Source organism: Oryctolagus cuniculus, chromosome 8, assembly GCF_051225735.1.
Source record: "Oryctolagus cuniculus isolate XC-2025 breed Fujian yellow rabbit chromosome 8, ASM5122573v1, whole genome shotgun sequence".
In the NCBI taxonomy this organism is placed as follows: Eukaryota; Metazoa; Chordata; class Mammalia; order Lagomorpha; family Leporidae; genus Oryctolagus; species Oryctolagus cuniculus.
Window position 1 is genome coordinate 12,857,646 of NC_142874.1, and position 20,928 is coordinate 12,878,573.

Sequence of the window (20,928 nt, forward strand, 5' to 3'; positions counted from 1 at the left end):
AATCACCTGTGTTATTTGGTGCTGAGTTGTAAAGGTTGGAATATACCGCAGCCAAGTAAAGTCATGGAGTAATTAAAGGAAACAGGTGTATTTACTGCTTTTAATACTTTTTAAGGAATTCTCTTACTATTTCCTATGATGGTCGACTGAATTCATGTATTGCTTTTAAGTCAATGAATCAAGGAATTTTGCTATTTGGATATGGTCAGAAAATAATTGGATTTTTGGATTTAGCGTACTTGCATATAAATTCTATAAAAATGGGAGACTTCAAAAAGCTCTGGAAGAATGGAATTAAATGATGTGTTTCCATTAGAAATCCATGTCCTGTTTTTTTCATAATACTTATTTTTCATTAATTTCTGGGAGACTTCCCATAGGCATGAATTTCAACTTATATTTTACTTCAATTTTTACTAACTTTTTAAAAGTTTGTTAAGATTTATTCATGGAAAATAAATGAGGGCAATGTCAAATGAATTTGTGGTTGATCCCTCCCCTAAGTTGGAGGCTTAATCGATTAGTTTCATTTAAAAGCAAAAAACTGCTATATCACAAGTTCAAGAAAATATAGTGAAAGCTTCCATCTGCACTGATTTAGCAACTTTTAAATGGCATTGACCCAAATCCACAAGCAACTGAGGCCCTCGCAGTTAATATCGTTCCTGCCTGGGAGAACACCTGTTGAACAACAGAAGCCAGGAGACGTTAGAGTCCTTGATTGGAGGTCACAGAGCTCAGATTTTCCAAGCTTCAATCCATAGCTTTACTGTACTTAGTGAGAGCAGGGTCTGTGCCATCCTGCTGTTTCACTAACTTATGATTGCACAAAGACTGAAGTACATACAAAGAGAAACTTCTGTCTTGATGTAATAAAGACTCTCAGAAACTGATAGGCACAGTAGTCCTGGCTGGATACAAAACTGTGTGTAGCTTTGCTTTGGTGTAGGAGGGGAGTTGAGGAGTAGGTGAAACCAAAAGGCTAGGGAGTGGACTTCAGTGTGTTGTGTACCTAGTACTTACTGCTGTTCTGATACTGACAGGGACTGTTTAAAAACTCAGTGCACATTGTGTTCTCTAAAAGCTAGTTTGCAAAGAATTGATATTGAGATGGATGTTTAATATGCTATATTTGCTTTGAGAATGTCAGTACATAGTGAATGTTTATATAATCCTTGGGGAAGAACTTTGCCAGGAAGTCTGATCAATAAAGACAGCTAATATAAATAACCTAGATCATAGATTTGCAGATGTGTGTGTGTGTATGGGTGTATGGGTGTGTGTGTGTATTTTGGGGGTTGGGTAGAGAAATCAGAGAAAGATGGCTTCATTAATCAATTTTGACTATTTACACAGTTCAGATTAGAAATTGCTCCTTTTTTGTTGATGAAAAGAAACAATTTATGTTTTCTTCACTTTATCTCATGAAAGAGAAGGGAAATGTAGTCTGTTGCTTGTGTCTGCAGGCAGAGCCCCTACATTTAGAAAACAGGCCATGCTGAGTCCTCTCCCCTAATCTATATCTCATACACATCTACATTACCTTAGAATCTTGATCTTATAGTGCTCACCATATTTGTAATAGCTTAACTAATATTTTTTAAAAATATTTATTTATAATCATATATTTGTAAAGATTTATTTTATTTATTTGAAAGAGTTACAGAAATAGGTAGAGACACAGAAAAAGAGAGAGATCTTCCATCCACCAATTCATTCCTCAAATGGTTGCAATGGCTGGAGCAGGGCTGATCTGAAGGCAGGAGCCAGGAGCTTCTTCTGGATCTCCCACATGGGTGCAGGGACCCAAGGACTTGGCCATCTTCCACTGCTTTCCCAGGTGCATTAGCAGGGAGCTGAAAGAAAAGTGGAGCAGCTGGGACTCAAACTGACACCCATATGGGATGCTGGCATCTTAGGGGCAGCTTTACCTGCTACACCATAGTGCTGGCCCCAATCCATTTTCTTGATTAGGTGGCTCATTATGTGTTGTACACTAGCCTCGACCACCTCCACCACTGCCAGTGTAGAAAATGGTGGTGTCAGCTATTCAAACTTGTCTATGCAGAATTGGCTTCAAGCTTGCGTTATAACTGTGTTCTTGTGCCAAATTTCTGCTATCATTATCATTATTAGTGAGAACCAAACCATTTTATAAATACTAAGAAAGAACTGAAACTTCACTGTGTTTTTCCAGTGTGGTAAAATAATGAATTATTTAGATGGCTTAATATAAAGTATAGAATGAGTTTCCAAGCTTTGAATATGGTGCACTTTTTTATATTCCCACCATGAGAAAAAGTTCTGTAGATGCTGCGAGCTGAGGGGTTTTTTCTCCTCATTGTTTCTTCATGTTGTGAGCAAGAAGCCCAGTGTTTTATGCTCCCTTGCAGGCTGTGCAGCTGCAGATAATTAACACTATGTCTAGATCAGTGTTTCTGGCACCAATCGATGCTGCTGATATTAAAGAGAAAGATTTGGCATAATACAACAGAGAGGATAAGGCTCAAGAAGTTGTAGGACAAAACTAGCCATGTTAATTTCTGCTTCATTTACACTGAAGAAAAAAAAATCAATAAGGAAATGCTTTTGGCCTCCTAAGAAGGCATTGCACAACAAGAAATGATAATATTTATCTAAAATGCTTCTTATCAATGATAGGTACCAAAAGAAATGGTTCCAAAATATCTCATGTACTTTTTGTGATTCATATTTTGTAATAACCATATTAATTGAAAATTGAAATGTTTTTGTGGTTATTAACTGTGTAACTGTGTTATTTGCACTTCTATTGTTCTAATCTTGGAATATTTGAGGTGAGAAGAGTCAAACATGGGGGGTTTCCAAGATGGCGGAATAGCAACTGGACTGTCTGAATCACAAGGGGCAAAATTAATGTTTAAAAAGGGTTAAGGGGGCAGCACTGTGACATAGCAGGTAAAGATGCCACCTGCAGTGCCAGCATCCCATACGGGCTCTCGGATTCAAGTCCTGGCTGCTCCACTCCCAATCCAGCTCTCTGCTCTGGCCTGGGAAAACGGAAGATGGCCCAAGTCCTTGGGCCCCTGTACCCGTGTGGGAGACCCAAAAGAAGCTCCCAGCTCCTGGCTTCAGATCAGCCCTGCTCTGATCACTGCAGCCATTTTAGGAATGAACTGGCAGAAAATAGAGGAAGATACAAAAAAATGGAAAAATCTTCCATGTTGATGGATTGGAAGAATCAATATAATCAGATGTCCATGCTACAGAAAGCAATTTACAGATTCAATGTGATACCAAACAAAATACCAAGGGCATTCTTCTCAGGTATAGAAAAAACTTTGTTGAAATACGTATGGAAACACAGGAGACCCCCAAATAGCTAAAGCAATCTTATACAACAAAAACAAAGCCAGAGACAGCACACTACCAGATTTCAAGACATACTACACAGCAGTTATAATCAAATTAGCCTGGTATTGGTACAAAAATAGAAGGGTAGAAGAATGGAACAGAATAGAAACACCTGAAATCAATCCAAGCATCTACAAATTACTTATCTTTGACAAAGGAACTAAAATCAACCCCTGGGCAAGGACAGACTCTTCAACAAATGGTGCGGGGAAAACTGTATTGCCGTATGCAGAAGCATGAAGCAAGACCCCTACCTTACACCTTTCACCAAAATCCATTCAAAATGGATTGACTACCTAAATCTATGACCTGACACCATCAAATTATTAGAGAACATTGGGGAAACCCTACAAGACATTGGCATAGACAAAGAGTTCTTGTAAAGACTCCAGAGGCACAGACATCAAAGCCAGAGTCAACAAGTGGGATTATATCAAACTGAAAAGCTTCTGCACTGCAAAAGAAACAATCAGCAAGTGAAGAGACAGCCGACAGAATGGGAGAAAATATTTGCAAACTGTAAAATTGATAAAGGTTTAATAACCAGAATATACAAAGAGATCAAGATACTCAGCAACAATTAAACAAACAGCCCAATTAAGAAATGGGCAAGGCCGGTGCCGCGGCTTACTGGGCTAATCTTCTGCCTTGCGGCGCCGGCACACCGGATTCTAGTCCCGGTCGGGGCACTGGATTCTGTCCTGGTTGCCCCTCTTCCAGGCCAGCTCTCTGCTGTGGCCAGGGAGTGCAGTGGAGGATGGCCCAAGTACTTGGGCCCTACACCCCATGGGAGCCCAGGAGAAGTACCTGGCTCCTGCCTTTGGATCAGCGTGGTGCACTGGCTGCAGTGCACCGGCTGTGGCAGCCATTGGAGGGTGAACTAACGGCAAAGGAAGACCTTTCTCCCTGTCTCTCTCTCTCACTGTCCACTCTGCCTGTCAAAAAAAAAAAAAAAAAAAAAAAAAAAAAAAAAAAAAGAAAGAAAGAAAAGAAAGAAATGGGCAAAGGACTTAAACAGACATTTTTCAAAAGAGGAAATCCAAATGGCCAACAGATACATGAAAAAATGTTCAGGATCACTAGCCATCAGGGAAATGCAAGTCAAAACCATAATGAAGTTTCACCTCACTCCAGTTAAAGTGGCTTTCATACAGAAATCAACAAACAACAAATGCTTGTGAGGATGTGGAAGAAAAGGTACCCTAACCCACTGTTGGTGGGAATGTAAACTGGTCAAGCCATTATGGAATACAGAGTGGAGATATCTCAGAGATCTGAATATAGACCTTCCACATGACCCAGTCATCCCACTCCTGGGAATCTACCCAAGGGAAATTAAATCAGCATATAAAAGAGCTATCTGTACCACAATGTTTATTGCAGTTCAGTTCACAATAACAAAGACATGGAATCAAACCAAATACCCATCAACTCAAGAAATTATGGGCTATTTACACCATGGAATACTACACAGCAGAAAAAAAAACCTGAAGTTCAGTTATTTGCAAGAAAATGAATGAAACTGGAAAACATCACACTTAGTGAATATATATATAATATATATATAATATATATAATATCAAATTGTAATGAACTGTAATAGTTGGCCTTGATGTAGTATTTTATTTAAAGCTATGTCTTCCTTTTCTTAATTTTTTATTTTTTTTGAAGATCTTATTTATATGAAATTCAGGGAGGGCTGGAGGGAGGGAGAGAGAGGGGGAGAGAGAGAGAGAGAGAGAGAGAATCGCTATCGAGAGGTCTTCCATCTGCTGGTCTGCTACCCAATTGGCTGCAATGGGCAGGCCTGAGCGGATCTGAAGCCAGGAGCCAGGAGCCTCCCCGGGGTGTACCGCATGGGTGCAGGGGCCCAAGGATTTGGGCCCTCTTCTGCAGAGAGCTGCACCGGAAGTGGAGCAGCCGGGAATCGAACCGGCGCCCATGTGGATGCAGGCGCTGCGGGCGGTGGCTTTACCCGCTCCCCCACAGCGCCGGCCCCTCCTGGGAGCCTTTCCCCGTGGGATCCAGCTGTCTGCTGCCATGCCTGGGAAAGCAGAGGGAGACGGCCCAAGGACTCAGGCCCCTGAACCCAGAGTGGAGCACCGGATACAGTCCCGGGCTTCTGCTTCGGCCTGGCCCGGTCCCGGCCTTAGTAGCCACCTGGGGGTTGAACCCCCAGAGGGACGATCCGTGAGAGAGAGCAAGAGGCAAGAGGGCTCGCGATGCCCGGTGCTCTGCTTCTCTCCCCAAGCGGCTCCAACGGCCAGCGCCGGGCCAGGCAGAAGCCAGGAGGCTTGACCTCCATTCAGGGCGCCCAGGAGGCCGGGAGGCGTGGTCCCTGGGTCACAGGCTGGAGAGGCCGCCCCGCCTGCAGCCCTGGGGCTTCAGACGCTGGACGCGGCAGGCAGCGCGCAGGTGCGTCTGGTGGCGCCACGGCGGCCACCCGTGGGGAGTGCGCCTGCGCCCGGCGCTGTGACCCGGAAGTGACCCCTTGTGCCCCGGAAGTGGCCCCTTGTGGCCCGCGGCGCTCAGGTAGGAGTCCTCGCGGGTCCCGTCCGCTGCTGCCGGAGAGCCCGCGCGAGCCGTCGGGAGCCGTCCTGGACGCTGCCGGCGGAGCCTGCGGGAGACCCAGCGCCCCCGGGGTCAGGCCGGGCTCAGAGAGGCTGCGGCCCGAGGCTGCCGCGCCGTTTCCCGGGCGCGGTTCTCTTCTTCGGCCCTTCGTGGAAGCAGCGGCCTTCGCGGGCCCCTGTGCCGCCAGCAGACCGGGCCCCCTTGGCGGTGAGTGATGCGGGGGCTGTTGGGGTTTCCCGCTGCGAGTCTTCGCGGCCGGCGTGCCTGTTGCTCTCGGGTCCCGAAGGCGCGGGTGGAGTCGTGGTCTTGCTGTGCGGACGGTCGGTCTGGAACTTTCCCCAGTGTGCGAGCAGCTGTGCCAGAGCAGAGGGGCTCCGTCTCCTCCTGGAGCGGCCCTGCGTTCCCGTCTGTTTGCGTTTTGATGGCCCAGCCGCCCTGCTCGAGACCCCCGAGACTGCTGACGGGGAGGAATAAGAGCGAAAACGCTCATCTGTTTCCTGGTCTAGGAGGACAGTTTCCGGTTAACTGGCATTTGGTGTGATGTTAGCGCTCTGTGGGTTTTCAGTGAGAGGCCATTGTCAAGCCGAGGTTTACCTTCTGTTCCTGATTTGATGATTCCTTTTTATTTTGATATCGCCAAAATGGTGGGAGTTTTTGTGAAATAGGTTTTCTGTGTCTATAGGGATACTTTGTGGGCTTTCCCCATGTTTATTCTGTTCTGTGATATATTGATTGTGTATGGTAGCCATCCTTGCATTCCTGGAGTTGCACCCAGCGTGCTAAGCTTTGGTTGTGCTTCAGGAGCGCGTTTGGTAATATTTTGTTAAGGAATGTGACAGCGCAGTCATGACAGATACGTATGTGCCGTTTTCTTTATGATGCATTTGTTTTGGATGTTGGGAAAATGTTGGTCCGAAGGGATGAGATGGAAGATTTTTCCCCTTCATCTCCTTTTTGGAAGGGTTTGCAAATCACGGGTTTTAACTATCCTTCCCACAGGAGTTCTGTGTTAATAGGCCAGGTGATGCATATAGTATCAAGTTCGATATAAACTCTAGTAGTTGGCCGTGATGTAGTATTTTATTTATAGCTATGTCTTCCTTTTTTTTTTTTTTTTATAAAGTTCTTATTTGTTTATTTGAAATTCAGAGTTACATGCAGAGAGAGAGAAAGAGAAAGTAAGTCTTTCATCTGCTGGTTCTCTCCAAATTAGCGCAATGATGGGAGCTGAGCAGATCCGGAGCCAGTATTCAGGAGCCAGGGGCCCGGTGGCAGGTTCTCAGAATGGAGCACCAGATAAAGTCCCTGGCTTCTGTTTCAGCCTGGCCCAGCCCTGGCCTTTGTAGCCACCTGGGAGGAGGGCGAACCACCAGATGGGCAATCACTGAGAGAGAGCAAGAGTGCTTGCGATGCCCCATGCACTGCTTCTCTCCCCAAGTGGCTTCAAAGGCCAGCACCGGGCCAGGCAGAAGCCAGGAGGCAAGAACTCCATTCAGGACTCCCAGGAGGGAAGGAGGCAGGATCCAAGTACCTGGGCCATCAGCGGCTGCCTCCCTGGTTCCCAACCTGGAGTAGCGGGATTGGACTCGGCTCTTGGGCACCCCACACTGGACGTAGCAGCATGCAGATGTGTCCCATGGCGCCATGGCAGCTGCCTGTGGGGAGTGAATTTGCGCCCTGCGCTGTGACCAGGAATTGTACCCGTAGGTACATCTCCTGCTCAGCCATCCTCAGATGGAAGTCTGCTCCTCATCTGTTCCTGCCCAAAAGCCTGTTCAAGTCTTGAGGAGCCGTCCTCGATGCTGCTGGCGGAGCCTGAGTGAGACCCAGTGCCTCCGGGGTCAGGCCTGAATCAGAGACACTGCAGCCCGGGACAGCCGCATCAGTTACCTTGCCCTTCTGGAAATGTGTAGGCGCGGTCCTCTTCTTGGGCAGCTTCCGGAAGTCTACCCCTCGGGCCTCGGCTCCTGTTCCAGAGGAGCAGAAACGCTCTTTGGTGAGTTGGGCGCGATGGCCTTGCTGTCGTCACGGGGTAGGTGGGGCCTGGGGTGCAGATAGCAGGCAAGGGGTGTGCATGTGAGGGGTGGAGGGGAGAGGAGGAGGAGAGAGGCGGCCAAGGGAGATTCGGGAGGAGAGAGGAAGGGGGAGAAGGAAAAGGTGGCGTGAAGGTGGGGTGGCGTGGAAGGAAGGGGAAGGAAGGCGTGTGGGGCAGCGTCGAGGGAGGGCGAGTGTGACAGGAGTGCTGGTGGGCGGGTGGAGGCGGGGGTTGGGAGAGGAAGAACTTTTCCCACGGCCCGGGTTCCATTTTGGAGGTTTCCTGGCCCTGGCTGGAATCAGTCTTGGCCACGTCCGTGAGAAGCGGCCTTGACTCCCGGCCTCTCTTCTCTGGGTGGTTCTGAACCGTAATGTGTGTGCGGGAAAACTGGCCTGGGGCACTCGAATTAACTTGCACGTAATCCGGTGAATTTTCACAGACTGCACACAAGGACTAGAAAGCAGAAGCTTAGAGAAACCCCAGGAATCCCTTTGTGCTCTGTTCCAGCCTGTCCAAGGTTCTGACACCTCATGGTAAGTACTGGATTGTTTTTTCTTTTTAAAGACTGGTGTGAAAGGCAGAGTTACTGATGAGGCAGTGGTGGAGAGAGAGTCAGTGTATGGGTTCACACCCCAGGTGGCTACCATGTCCTGGGGCTGCGCCAGGCTGAAGCAGAAGCCAGGTACTTTATCCAGGACTCCAGTGTGGGTTCGGGTGCCCAAGTCCTTGGGCCTCTTGCTCTGCTTTCCTGGGCTTGTTAGCAGCCAGCTGGATCACGAGTGCAACAACCTGGGCATTTGGGGGTGGGGGCGGGCCGAGCCGTGGCAGAGTGGATGAAGCTGCTGCCTGAAGTAGCAGCATCCCATATGGGTGGTGGTTCAAGCCCCAGCACCTCCACTTCCGTCCCAGCACCTCCGCTTCCATTCCAGCTCTGCTGTGGCCCGGCCCAGCAGTAGAAGAGTACCCAAGTCCTTGGTCTCCTGCAACTGTTTGGGAATCCTGGAGGAAGCTGCAGGCTCCTGCTTCAAATCTGCTCAGGCTGAAAATGGAGAGAAGTGGAGAAAGTTTACAGGTGGCACTGATGGCTTGATGGAAATGAAGGCGTGAGAATGATGCTAGGGTTTGACTTGAGCTGCTGGTGAAATGGTGGGTCAGTTATTGCAGGGGAAGATAGGGGGCCAGAGCAAGAGGTTTCATGGGGAAATCAGCAGTTTGGTTTTGATACATTGAGTTTCCTGTGTGTGTGGTTGTGGTTGTGTAAGGACAGATGTTGATGGAATGGTATGACTTTTTATTTTAGACGATTGGGATAGATTTAAATCCAGAGTGAATTTCTGGGAGCAGCTATTGCAGTTATGTAGGTGACACGATGAGACTCTGAACTGGGACAGTGGCTGTGCAGGGGGAGGATGTGCAAGGTCTGTGTGAAATAGGACCAGTTGGCCTTAGTGACATCAGTTGTAGCTACTGGTACAACTTAAGCAATTGAACTTAGGTAACATTGGTGGTTCAGGATAACTCTTAGTTCTAATGCTTGGTGATTAGTGGTGCCGGCCTGTCAGGAGAAGGAAGAAGGGAGTGAGTGAGCTCAGCCCAGGAGGTGTGGAGTTTTCCGCCTGTGGGCTCTCACAGGGAAGACACCTGGCAGCCTGCCTGGGCTGTGAGCATGGAAAGGGAGACTCACTGCTCCTAGGATGTCAGATGTGTGTATGATTGCTTTGGAACCTTAAGAGTTGCTGGTTTAGCTTCAGACTTAGTAATCTGGGGTTGCATTGAGAAAAACAGCATTGAAAGAAATGCTCCCAAAGGAAATTAGATATTGCATTCTAGGATCACAAAACAGTTAGTGCTTTATGATCCACTTGTTCTGCAATCTTCTACTCTAAAGAAATAAAAATGCAAACAAACATTCACGTGCAAAGATGTTTAAAGTCACCTTAGTTGTAATGAAGAATGGGATAAATGCACAGAAGGTAATCCTCCGTGTTAGCATGCTCATTCTAGTGAAGGGGTTATGGTGGCTTTTATCCTCTCCTTTTTGAATGATTGTGATTTACAGTTTTTCAAACCTGAGCATGTCTTCCTTTCTGATGAGGGAGGAAAAATGAAGTTAGGAATAATATATACATGGAAAAGAATAATATATAAGTAAGTAGCAAATTCTGCTGCATCCATAGAGTAAAATGTTAGAAAGCTATTTAGTTTTTTAAGATTGTATGGATGTAAGTAGGTATGTATGTATTTGAGAGGCAGAGTTACAGACAGTGAGAGGGAGAGACAGAGAGAAAGGCCTTCCGTCTGGTGGTTCACTCCCCAAATGGCCACAACGGCTGGAGCTGTGCCGATCTGAAGCCAGGAGCCAGGAGCTTCTTCCTGTCTCCGGCATGACTGCAGGGGCCCAAGGACTTGAGCCATCTTCCCCTGCTTTCCCAGGCCATAGCAGAGAGCTGGATTGGAAGAGGAGCAGCTGGGACTAGAACCGGCGCCCACATGGGATGCAGGCGCTGCAGGCAGAGGATTAACCCACCCACCCACAACGGCAGCCCCGAAAGCTATTTCTTTTGTTATGAAAAGTTTTTAAGTAGGTGGGTAAATGCTTATAAAGTGTTAAGGATCACCTCTTAGTTGAGCCTGTGATTATATGAGCATATACGTCTTCTGTTGGCAAGCTGGCATCAAAAGGGGTTTTCGTGGGATTGATTTTGAATACTTGTTTTCTTATTTTCCAAAATAGTTTTAAATACATTTATTTTCCTTTTTCTTTTTTAATAGATTTTTTGACCTCTTTTAACTTGAAAAATTTTGTTCTATTCCTGTTGATGCTACCATTTGAGAAACTACACATATGCTCTACTGTACCAACATACACACATACTTTAGTTTTTCAACTTCTATTTAATAACTATAAATTTCCAAAGCACAATGTTTGGATTATAGCGGCTTTTCCCCCAGTAACATCCATCCCACCCGCAACCATCCCATCCCCCACTCCTTCTCCCGTCCCATTCTTCATCAAAATTCATTTGCAATTCTCTTCATGTATAGAAGATCAAATTAGTATATACTAAGTAAAGATTCCAACAGACTGCACCCACACAGACACACAAAGTATAGAGTACTGTTTGAGCAGTAGTTTTAGCATTCATTCACAGAGTACAACACATTAAGGACAGAGATGTTACATGGGGAGTAAGTGCACAGTGACTCCTGTTGTTGATTTAACAATGGACACTCTTATTGATGACGTCAGTAATCACCAGAGGTTCTTGTCATGAGCTGCCAAGGCTATGGAAGTTCCTCTGGAGTTCACCAACTCTGATCTTCTTTAGACAAGGCCAGAGTCAAAGTGGAAGTTCTCTCCTCCCTTCAGAGAAAAGTACCTCCTTCTTTGCTGGCCTGTTCTTTCCTCTGGGATCTCACTCACAGCGTTCTTAAATTTAGGTCATTTTTTTCTTTTGCCAGAGTGTCTTGACTTCCCATGCCTGAAATACTCTCATGGGCTTTTTAGCCAGATCCGAATGCCTTAGGGGCTGATTCGGAGGCCAGAGTGCTGTTTAGGGCTTTGGCCATTCTATGAGTCTGCTGTGTATCCTGCTTCCCATGTTGGATTGTTTTCTCCTTTTTAATTCTATCAGTTAGTAGAAGCAGACAGTAGACTTGTTTATGTGATCCCTTTGACATTTAATCCTCTCATTATGATCACTTATGAACTGAAACTGATCACTTTAGACTAGTAAGATGGCATTGGTACATGCCACATTGATGGGATTGAATTGGAATCCCCTGGCACGTTTCTAGCTCTACCATTAAGGGTAAGTCTGAGTGAGCATGTGCCGAACTGTACATCTCCTCCCTCTCTTATTCCCACTCTTATATTTAACAGGGATCACTTTTCAGTTGAATTTAAACACCTAAGAATAATTGTGTGTAAATTAAAGAGTTCAGCCAATGGTAATAAGTAGAACAAACAAATACTAAAAGGAATAAAGTAGTAAGGTGTTCCTGGACAGTCAGGACAAGGGCTGATCAAGTCATTGTTTCTCATCTGAGATATTTCTATCACCAAACATTTTCTACCAGTGATATTCAACCTTTTTTTTTTTTTAAGATGTATTTATTTATTCATGTGAAAGGCAGAATTACAGAGAGGCAGAGGCAGACAGAGAGGTCTTCCATCTGCTGGTTCACTCCCCAGATGGCCACAATGGTCAGAGCTATGCCGATTCAAAGGCGGGAGCCAGGACCTTCTGGGTCTCCCATGTGGGTGCAGGGGACCAAGGACTTGAGCCATCTTTTGCTGCTTTCCCAGGCCACAGTAGAGAGCTGGATCGGAAGTGGGGCATATGGGATTCGAACCAGCACCCATATGGGATGCCGATGCTGCAGGTGGCAGCTGTATCTGCTACGCCACAGCGCCAGCCCCTCAACCTCTATCGTTTTTACCTTCAGCTTTTGGAACGTTTTCGGCCGTCATTACTTCCAATATTGCCCCTGTTCCTTCCTTTCTTCTAGTATTCCTGCTTTGTGTGTGTCATACCTTTGTAATTGTCCCATAATCTTAGGCATTCCATTAGCGTTTTCCCCATTTCTTTCTTTGGCTTTTAGTTGAGGAAGTTTTTATTGATACACACCCGCTCACGGATTGTCTTCTCTCTAGTGTCTAGTCTGATAATGAGCCCCTCCAAGACATTCTTCGTTTCTGTCTCAGTGGTTGTTTTGATCTGGCGGCCCCTTTTGATTCTTTGAGAGTTTCCATCTATCTGTTTGCATTATTCATGTGGTTCTGTATATCGTCCAATTTTTCTATTACAGTTGTTTTAATAACCCAGTCAGACAGCTCCAGAATCTTTGCCGTGGTAGGGCCTGGTTTTGATGCTTGCTTTGTCTCTTCAGACTGCATTTTTCTTGCTTTAACTTTTTTTTTTTTTTTTCTGAAAGCTGGACACAATGTATCAGGTAATAGAAAGCAAAGTAAGCAGGTCACTTAGTGTGAGGTTTATGTTCCTCTGGGTGGGAGTTAGGCTATTTAATGTTTGCTTTGCTGTAGGTATCAGAGGTTTCATTTTCCTTTTGGGCCTTTATTTTGGTGTCTCACACTCTTTTTTGGGGTTTCCCTAGAAATTGCTTCTTAAATAGAACCTGTGTCTGGTATAGATCTGGAGCCCGGGTGATGTGCTAAAGTATTGAAGGAAGAAAGCATGTATAATCTTAGGATTGAATATTTGGTTTCATTGGCCTTCACCCCTAGCCTGTAGCTTTCACAATACTTTTCTAGCCTTTTTCTTTGCTCTTTTATCCCCTGTGTAAGACAGCAAGTCTTCAGGGGCAGGAGTTGGTTAATTGCCCTTCCTCAAGGTCGATTAGGCTCTAAGGTAGAGTGGTCTCCTTGTTCTCAAGTGGAGAACATATAGGCAGGGCTATTTCAAAATGATGGCCTTTCCTCTCCCCTGCGGTCTGTATATGTATGTGTGGTGTACATGGCCCGTAATTTCTTTCTTCAGTCTTCAGGAGAGCGGCATTTTGGTTTATTGCCTATCTTTGCTGTTGTGAAATGAGCTGCAGTAAATATGACTCTTCCATATGCTGATTTCCTTTCCCTTGCGTATATTCCCCGGGGTGGAACGGCTGGTTTGTCTATATTCAGGTTTCTGAGGTTTCTCATACTGTCTCCCACAGTGGCTATACCAGTTTACATTCCCACCAACAGCGGAGCAGGCCGCCTTTCCCCCCCCCCCCGACATCCTCAAGGCTGTTGTAGTATTGCTGTGCATTTCCCTGATGGCTAGTAACCCTGAGCATTTTTGCATGTGTTTGTTGGCCATTTGGATTTCCTTTCTTGAACCATGCCTGCGGAAGTCCTTGGCCCGTTTCTTGAGTGGGTGGTTTGTTTTGCTGCTGTTGAGTTTCTTGAAAACCTCTGGTAGTGAATCCTTTACCAGCTGCATACTTTGCAGATAATTTCTCCCATTCTGTTAGTTGCCTCTGCGCTTTGCCGAGTGTTTTGCTTGCAGTGCAGAAGCTTCTCAATTTGGTTTTTTGCTTTTTGCCCTCTTCTATTCCTTTCTTTAATCTGTTGTGATTCTCAGATAGTGGACATCCTTGGTTGAAATGGTCCCCAGAGCCTGTATTTTCTTTGTAGCTATGTGGACGGGATTGGTCCTAGACGTTCTTTCTGAGCTACGGCACTGTCTGCGTATACAAAGGCTGTTGATTTTCTATCCTGCCACTTTACCAAACTCTACTCTGAGTTTCGATAGTCTCTCAGTGGAGTCGTGTGGATCTCCTCTGTATGGAATCATGTCCTCTGCCAATAGTGATAGTTTGACTTCCTCCCTCCCAATTTGTATCTAAGGTTGAGAAAGGAGAGAAAAAGTACCAACGTGATAACGTGCACGTAGAAAATGCCAAGAGGGACCTCAGACGCTACATTTACGTATTCTATCGTGCTTTGTGGAAGACACGGTTTGTCCTAGTTCAAGCATGCTCCATCCATTAAATGCAGGCCTAGACTGTGGAGGGCGGAGGTTGGGGAGCAGACCTGTGTTCAGTGGAGAACTCTGTAGATCACAGGTGTCTCAAGTCCCTGTGCGAGTGGGTACCCAAGTGTCTGAATAAATAAACTACATTGATTTCCTCATGCGTAAGTCATAGATAATACCACACGGAACGTTTCTAAGGTAGAAGAGAAAGAATGGGTACCAACACTTTTTTTTTTTTTTTTTGGACAGGCAGAGTGGACAGTGAGAGAGAGACAGAGAGAAAGGTCTTCCTTTGCCATTGGTTCACCCTCCAGTGGCCGCCGCTGATCCAAAGGCAGGAGCCAGGTACTTATCCTGGTCTCCCATGCGGGTGCAGGGCCCAAGGACTCGGGCCATCCTCTACTGCACTCCTGGGCCATAGCAGAGAGCTGGCCTGGAAGAGGGAGCAACCGGGACAGAATCCGGCACCCTGACCGGGACTAGAACCTGGTGTGCTGGCGCCACTAGGTGGAGGATTAGCCTAGTGAGCTGCGTTGCCTGCCACCAACACCTTTTCTAAGAGTGAGTTAAATTCCTTTTCAAATTCTATGTTAATAGGGTAGGTAATGTATATAATATCAAATTGTAATGAACTGTAGTAGTTGGCCTTGATGTAGTATTTTATTTATAGCTATGTCTTCCTTTTCTTAATTTATTTTTTTGAAGATCTTATTTATATGAAAATCAGGGAGGGAGGTAGGGAGGGAGAGGGAGAGGGAGAGGGGGAGGGAGAGAGAGAGAGAGAGAGAATCGCTATCGAGAGGTCTTCCATCTGCTGGTCTGCTACCCAATTGGCTGCAATGGGCAGGGCTGAGCGGATCTGAAGCCAGGAGCCAAGAGCCTTCCCGGGGTGTACCGCATGGGTGCAGGGGCCCAAGGATTTGTCCCTCTTCTGCAGAGAGCTGCGCCGCGGAAGTGGAGCAGCCGGGAATCGAACCGGCGCCCATGTGGATGCAGGCGCTGCGGGCGGTGGCTTTACCCGCTCCCCCACAGCGCCGGCCCCTCCTGGGAGCCTTTCCCCGTGGGATCTAGCTATCTGCTGCCATGCCTGGGAAAGCAGAGGGAGACGGCCCAAGGACTCAGGCCCCTGAACCCAGAGTGGAGCACCGGATACAGTCCCGGGCTTCTGCTTCGGCCTGGCCCGGTCCCGGCCTTAGTAGCCACCTGGGGGTTGAACCCCCAGAGGGACGATCCGTGAGAGAGAGCAAGAGGCAAGAGGGCTCGCGATGCCCGGTGCTCTGCTTCTCTCCCCAAGCGGCTCCAACGGCCAGCGCCGGGCCAGGCAGAAGCCAGGAGGCTTGACCTCCATTCAGGGCGCCCAGGAGGCCGGGAGGCGTGGTCCCTGGGTCACAGGCTGGAGAGGCCGCCCCGCCTGCAGCCCTGGGGCTTCAGACGCTGGACGCGGCAGGCAGCGCGCAGGTGCGTCTGGTGGCGCCACGGCGGCCACCCGTGGGGAGTGCGCCTGCGCCCGGCGCTGTGACCCGGAAGTGACCCCTTGTGCCCCGGAAGTGGCCCCTTGTGGCCCGCGGCGCTCAGGTAGGAGTCCTCGCGGGTCCCGTCCGCTGCTGCCGGAGAGCCCGCGCGAGCCGTCGGGAGCCGTCCTGGACGCTGCCGGCGGAGCCTGCGGGAGACCCAGCGCCCCCGGGGTCAGGCCGGGCTCAGAGAGGCTGCGGCCCGAGGCTGCCGCGCCGTTTCCCGGGCGCGGTTCTCTTCTTCGGCCCCTCGTGGAAGCAGCGGCCTTCGCGGGCCCCTGTGCCGCCCGCCAGCAGACCGTGCCCCCTTGGCGGTGAGTGATGCGGGGGCTGTTGGGGTTTCCCGCTGCGAGTCTTCGCGGCCGGCGTGCCTGTTGCTCTCAGGTCCTGAAGGCGCGGGTGGAGTCGCGTTCTTGCTGTGCGGACGGTCGGTCTGGAACTTTCCCCAGTGTGCGAGCAGCTGTGCCAGAGCAGAGGGGCCTCCGTCTCCTCCCGGAGCGGCCCCGCGTTTCCGTCTGTTTGCGTTTTGATGGCCCAGCCGCCCTGCTCGAGACCCCCGAGACTGCTGACGGGGAGGAATAAGAGCGAAAACGCTCGTCTGTTTCCTGGTCTAGGAGGACAGTTTCCGGTTAACTGGCATTTGGTGTGATGTTAGCGCTCTGTGGGTTTTCAGTGAGAGGCCATTGTCAAGCCGAGGTTTAGCTTCTGTTCCTGATTTGATGATTCCTTTTTATTTTGATATCGCCAAAATGGTGGGAGTTTTTGTGAAATAGGTTTTCTGTGTCTATAGGGATACTTTGTGGGCTTTCCCCATGTTTATTCTGTTCTGTGATATATTGATTGTGTATGGTAGCCATCCTTGCATTCCTGGAGTTGCACCCAGTATGCTAAGCTTTGGTTGTGCTTCAGGAGTGCGTTTGGTAATATTTTGTTGAGGAATGTGACAGCGCAGTCATGACAGATACGTATGTGCCGTTTTCTTTATGATGCATTTGTTTTGGATGTTGGGAAAATGTTGGTCCGAAGGGATGAGATGGAAGATTTTTCCCCTTCATCTCCTTTTTGGAAGGGTTTGCAAATCACGGGTTTTAACTATCCTTCCCACAGGAGTTCTGTGTTAATAGGCCAGGTGATGCATATAGTATCAAGTTTGATATAAACTCTAGTAGTTGGCCGTGATGTAGTATTTTATTTATAGCTATGTCTTCCCCCCCTTTTTTTTTATATAAAGTTCTTATTTGTTTATTTGAAATTCAGAGTTATATGCAGAGAGAGAGAGAGAGAAAGAGAAAGTAAGTCTTCCATCTGCTGGTCCTCTGCAAATTGGCTCAATGATGGGAGCTGAGCAGATCTGGAGCCAGTATTCAGGAGCCAGGGGCCCGGTGGCAGGTTCTCAGAATGGGGCACCAGATAAAGTCCCTGGCTTCTGTTTCAGCCTGGCCCAGCCTTGGCCTTTGTAGCCTCCTGGGAGGGGGGCGAACCACCAGATGGGCAATCACTGAGAGAGAGCAAGAGTGCTTGCGATGCCCCATGCACTGCTTCTCTCCCCAGGCGGCTTCAAAGGCCAGCGCTGGGCCAGGCAGAAGCCAGGAGGCAAGGACTCCATTCAGGACTCCCAGGAGGGAAGGAGGCAGGATCCAAGTACCTGGGCCATCAGCGGCTGCCTCCCTGGTTCCCAACCTGGAGTAGCGGGACTGGAATCGGCTCTTGGGCGCCCCACACTGGACGTAGCAGCATGCAGATGTGTCCCATGGCGCCATGGCAGCTGCCTGTGGGGAGTGAATTTGCGCCCTGTGCTGTGACCAGGAATTGTACCCGTAGGTACATCTCCTGCTCAGCCATCCTCAGATGGAAGTCTGCTCCTCATCTGTTCCTGCCCAAAAGCCTGTTCAAGTCTTGAGGAGCCGTCCTCGATGCTGCTGGTGGAGCCTGAGTGAGACCCAGTGCCTCCGGGATCAGGCCTGAATCAGAGACACTGCAGCCTGAGACAGCCGCATCAGTTACTTTGCCCTTGTGGAAATGTGTAGGCGCGGTCCTCTTCTTGGGCAGCTTCCGGAAGTCTACCCCTCGGGCCTCGGCTCCTGTTCCAGAGGAGCAGAAACGCTCTTTGTTTGGTGAGTTGGGCGCGATGACCTTCCGTCGTCGCGGGGTAGGTGGGGCCTGGGGTGCAGATAGCGGGCAAGGGGTGTGCATGTGAGGGGTGGAGGGGAGAGGAGGAGGAGAGAGGCGGCCAAGGGAGATTTGGGAGGAGAGAGGAAGGGGGGAGAAGGAAAAGGTGGCGTGAAGGTGGGGTGGCGGGGAAGGAAGGCGTCTGGGGCAGCGTCAAGGGAGGGCGAGTGTGACAGGAGTGCCGGTTGGCGGGTGGAGGCGGGGGTTGGGAGAGGAAGAACTTTTCCCACGGCCCGGGTTCCGTTTTGGGGGTTTCCTGGCCCTGGCCGGAATCAGTCTTGGCCGCGTCCGTGAGAAGCGGCCTTGACTCCTGGCCTCTCTTCTCTGGGTGGTTCTGAACCGTAATGTGTGTGCGGGAACACTGGCCTGGGGCACTCGAATCAACTCGAGGTGATCGTACTGCTGTGGCTTGAACCGACGTCTCTATGAGACTACCTGCCAAAGCAGTGTCTCCATCCTCAGCCTCTACCATGGGATCTACATCTCTGTTTGCATTGCCTCTTAGACACACACTTGAGTGTCCTGCAGGTACCGCAGACTTCCTGTTCCATTCAAACCTGCTCCACACATTGCACTGATCTCTGTATTGGCGGCTCCATCTGACTTGCCTTCCAAGTTGGCAAGCTTGGCAGCACCCTCTTTACCAGCATCTGTCTCCTAGTAGTCACCGAATCTATGTCAGTGGTGGCTCAGGTCCTACACAAGCCCTCAGGCCGAGGCTGCCTGCTGCCAAGTCTCATTGCTCTCCGGATTCTTTCTTCCAGGCTTTTCTGCTTCAGGCCTGCATACCACCTGCATTTCCCTAGAAAGCACAGGGGACTGTCTGATCTTTTCTCATCTCCTCTTGCATACTTTCAAAAGCCCTAATCCCTTAGGGGGGCATTCCAAGGCCTTGTTCTCAGGTCTGTTCACAGCTTCCTTTTCCAAGCTGCACAGCCCCTGCTTCTGTCATGCCAGACTTGCCACTGCTCTGCAGATAGGCAGCCACTACTTGATGTTCCTCAGTGTTTTCAGCTTGAGAAAGTCGTAGCCATGTTTCAAAATATCCAACTCAAGGGTCTTCCTTCTCTGTGATACTTTTCTCTCATCCTCCCAGGCAGGGATACGTTTCCAGAACTTGCATAACACACTGCTTATCTTCGTAAAGCGCTTAACCCATTTTATCAGCATGTATTTGCTAAATACCTGTATCTCATAGAAGACTGTGAGCTTGTCCAGGGCAGGCCTTTTCTCTCTGCTTTCATTCCTATAGTCCCTGGTACACAGTTGGTATTCAGCCTATGCAGAACTAACAATACACTCACTGGTGGGTGTTGGGACAGGAACTGATGGTTTATGAAGGGTCTGGTCTCAAGAACAAGGGCACGAGGGCCAAGGAAGGGGACAGCAACAGAATCAGCATTCTTGAAGCACTTTCACTTGTCAGGGTTCTTAGTGTACCATCGTCTCATTTCTAAATAACAGCACAAGGAGGGAAAGCAAGAGTTTTATTTAATTATACCACATTGTACTGTTTAATCCTCTTCAAAGCTCTGTGAGGAAGGCACTGCTGATCCCCTTTGAAATAGGAGGCTAAAGGAGGTGGGGACCTGCCCTAGGCCATATATCGAAAACAGTAAAGCCCCAGTTTAAAACCTGCTCTGCTGTGTCCCTCCTGGGGTTGGAACCCCAGGTTCCAGTAGTTCTAGAGGTGGCGTATCAGAGAGGTGTAGCTCATAAAAACCAGTGGTACTTTTCTTTTGGGCTTGTCTTTGTATGGAGCAGAACCACAGGGACTTGTCCTATGTTACTAAGGACCCTTCTTAATAACTCTGTGGCCTCATGCTGTGATTTGTTAATATAGGTCCTGTGTCCTGGTTCCCACCAGTGGTCATCTTTCTTTGAGCTATCGGAGGAGTCTGAGGTGGGCATCTTGCCACCCGGGGACTGGAACTGACTTTTGAGAGGGACCCTTAGGTATGAAAGGAGATTTGCTGGTAGGGTTAAGACCAGAGGGTTTGAGGGGTCCACAAGGTCCCTGGCGATTAATCTTTGTTTCTTATTTCTTTATTTCAAAGGAAGAGAGAAATATTTCATCCCTTAGTTTCCTTCCCTAGTGCCCACAACAGCTGGAACTGTATCTGAAGCCAGGGCCTGGGAACTCAATCCAAGTCTCCTATGTGAGTGGCAGGGATGGAAGTACTTGAGCCTTCACCTGCTGCCTCCCAGGGTGGATTAGCAGGAAGCTGGAATCAGGACTTCAGCCAGGACTTGATCCTGGGCACTCTAACATGGGCTGTGGGGATTCCAGCAGTAGCTTAGCCACTATACCAGAAGCCATTCCTTGATTAGTCTTCCGTTCCCTCCTTCACAGGGTGGCTGGCTGCTTGGGAGGGGTTTGCATCACCACTGCTAACAGGGCCTGCTGCATAATTTTGTGAGCGCCTTGTTCCTAAGGCAGGGATAAAGTGCCACTAAAGGTACTAAGTCATAAAGCTCTTTCCTTTCTCCCGCATACCTCCTTGGCTCAGCCTCATGTTCTTTGGACTCGCTTACAAACCGAGGATTTTGAGTCACCACCAGCAGAGGTTTACACCCAGTGAAGGCCCTTCTGAGTACCAGCGCTGTGTGATGGCTCCTTTGTGACCATGTAGGCTGCGCTCGTGAGGTTGGCCTTGGCTGCTGAGTATAACCCATTGGCTGTGACTGTATAAGATTACATTGTATTCCAACATAAGCGGTTGCTATTTTGTATGATAATTCTGATATTTCACCATTAAAGCAATGCTGC

The 20,928-nt window shown here is 48.5% G+C and overlaps 1 protein-coding gene across 7 annotated transcripts in view; it reads left to right on the top strand.

Annotated features, from left to right (window-relative positions):
* The first annotated feature begins 5,887 nt into the window (after positions 1 to 5,887).
* Positions 5,888 to 20,928, top strand: part of LOC138843577 (rho GTPase-activating protein 20) — a 99,496-nt gene continuing 84,455 nt past the window's right edge. For 5 of the 7 annotated variants that reach the window (XM_089301903.1, XM_089301908.1, XM_089301904.1 and 2 more), the window contains exons 1-4: positions 5,888 to 6,171; positions 7,672 to 7,960; positions 8,439 to 8,532; positions 17,811 to 18,103. The gene's annotated coding sequence lies outside the window, so the exon portion shown is untranslated. Of the gene's footprint in view, positions 6,172 to 7,671; positions 7,961 to 8,438; positions 8,533 to 16,007; positions 16,304 to 17,810; positions 18,104 to 20,928 lie in introns of those variants that run through there. The other 2 variants (XM_089301912.1, XM_089301913.1) reach the window with 2 other exon arrangements.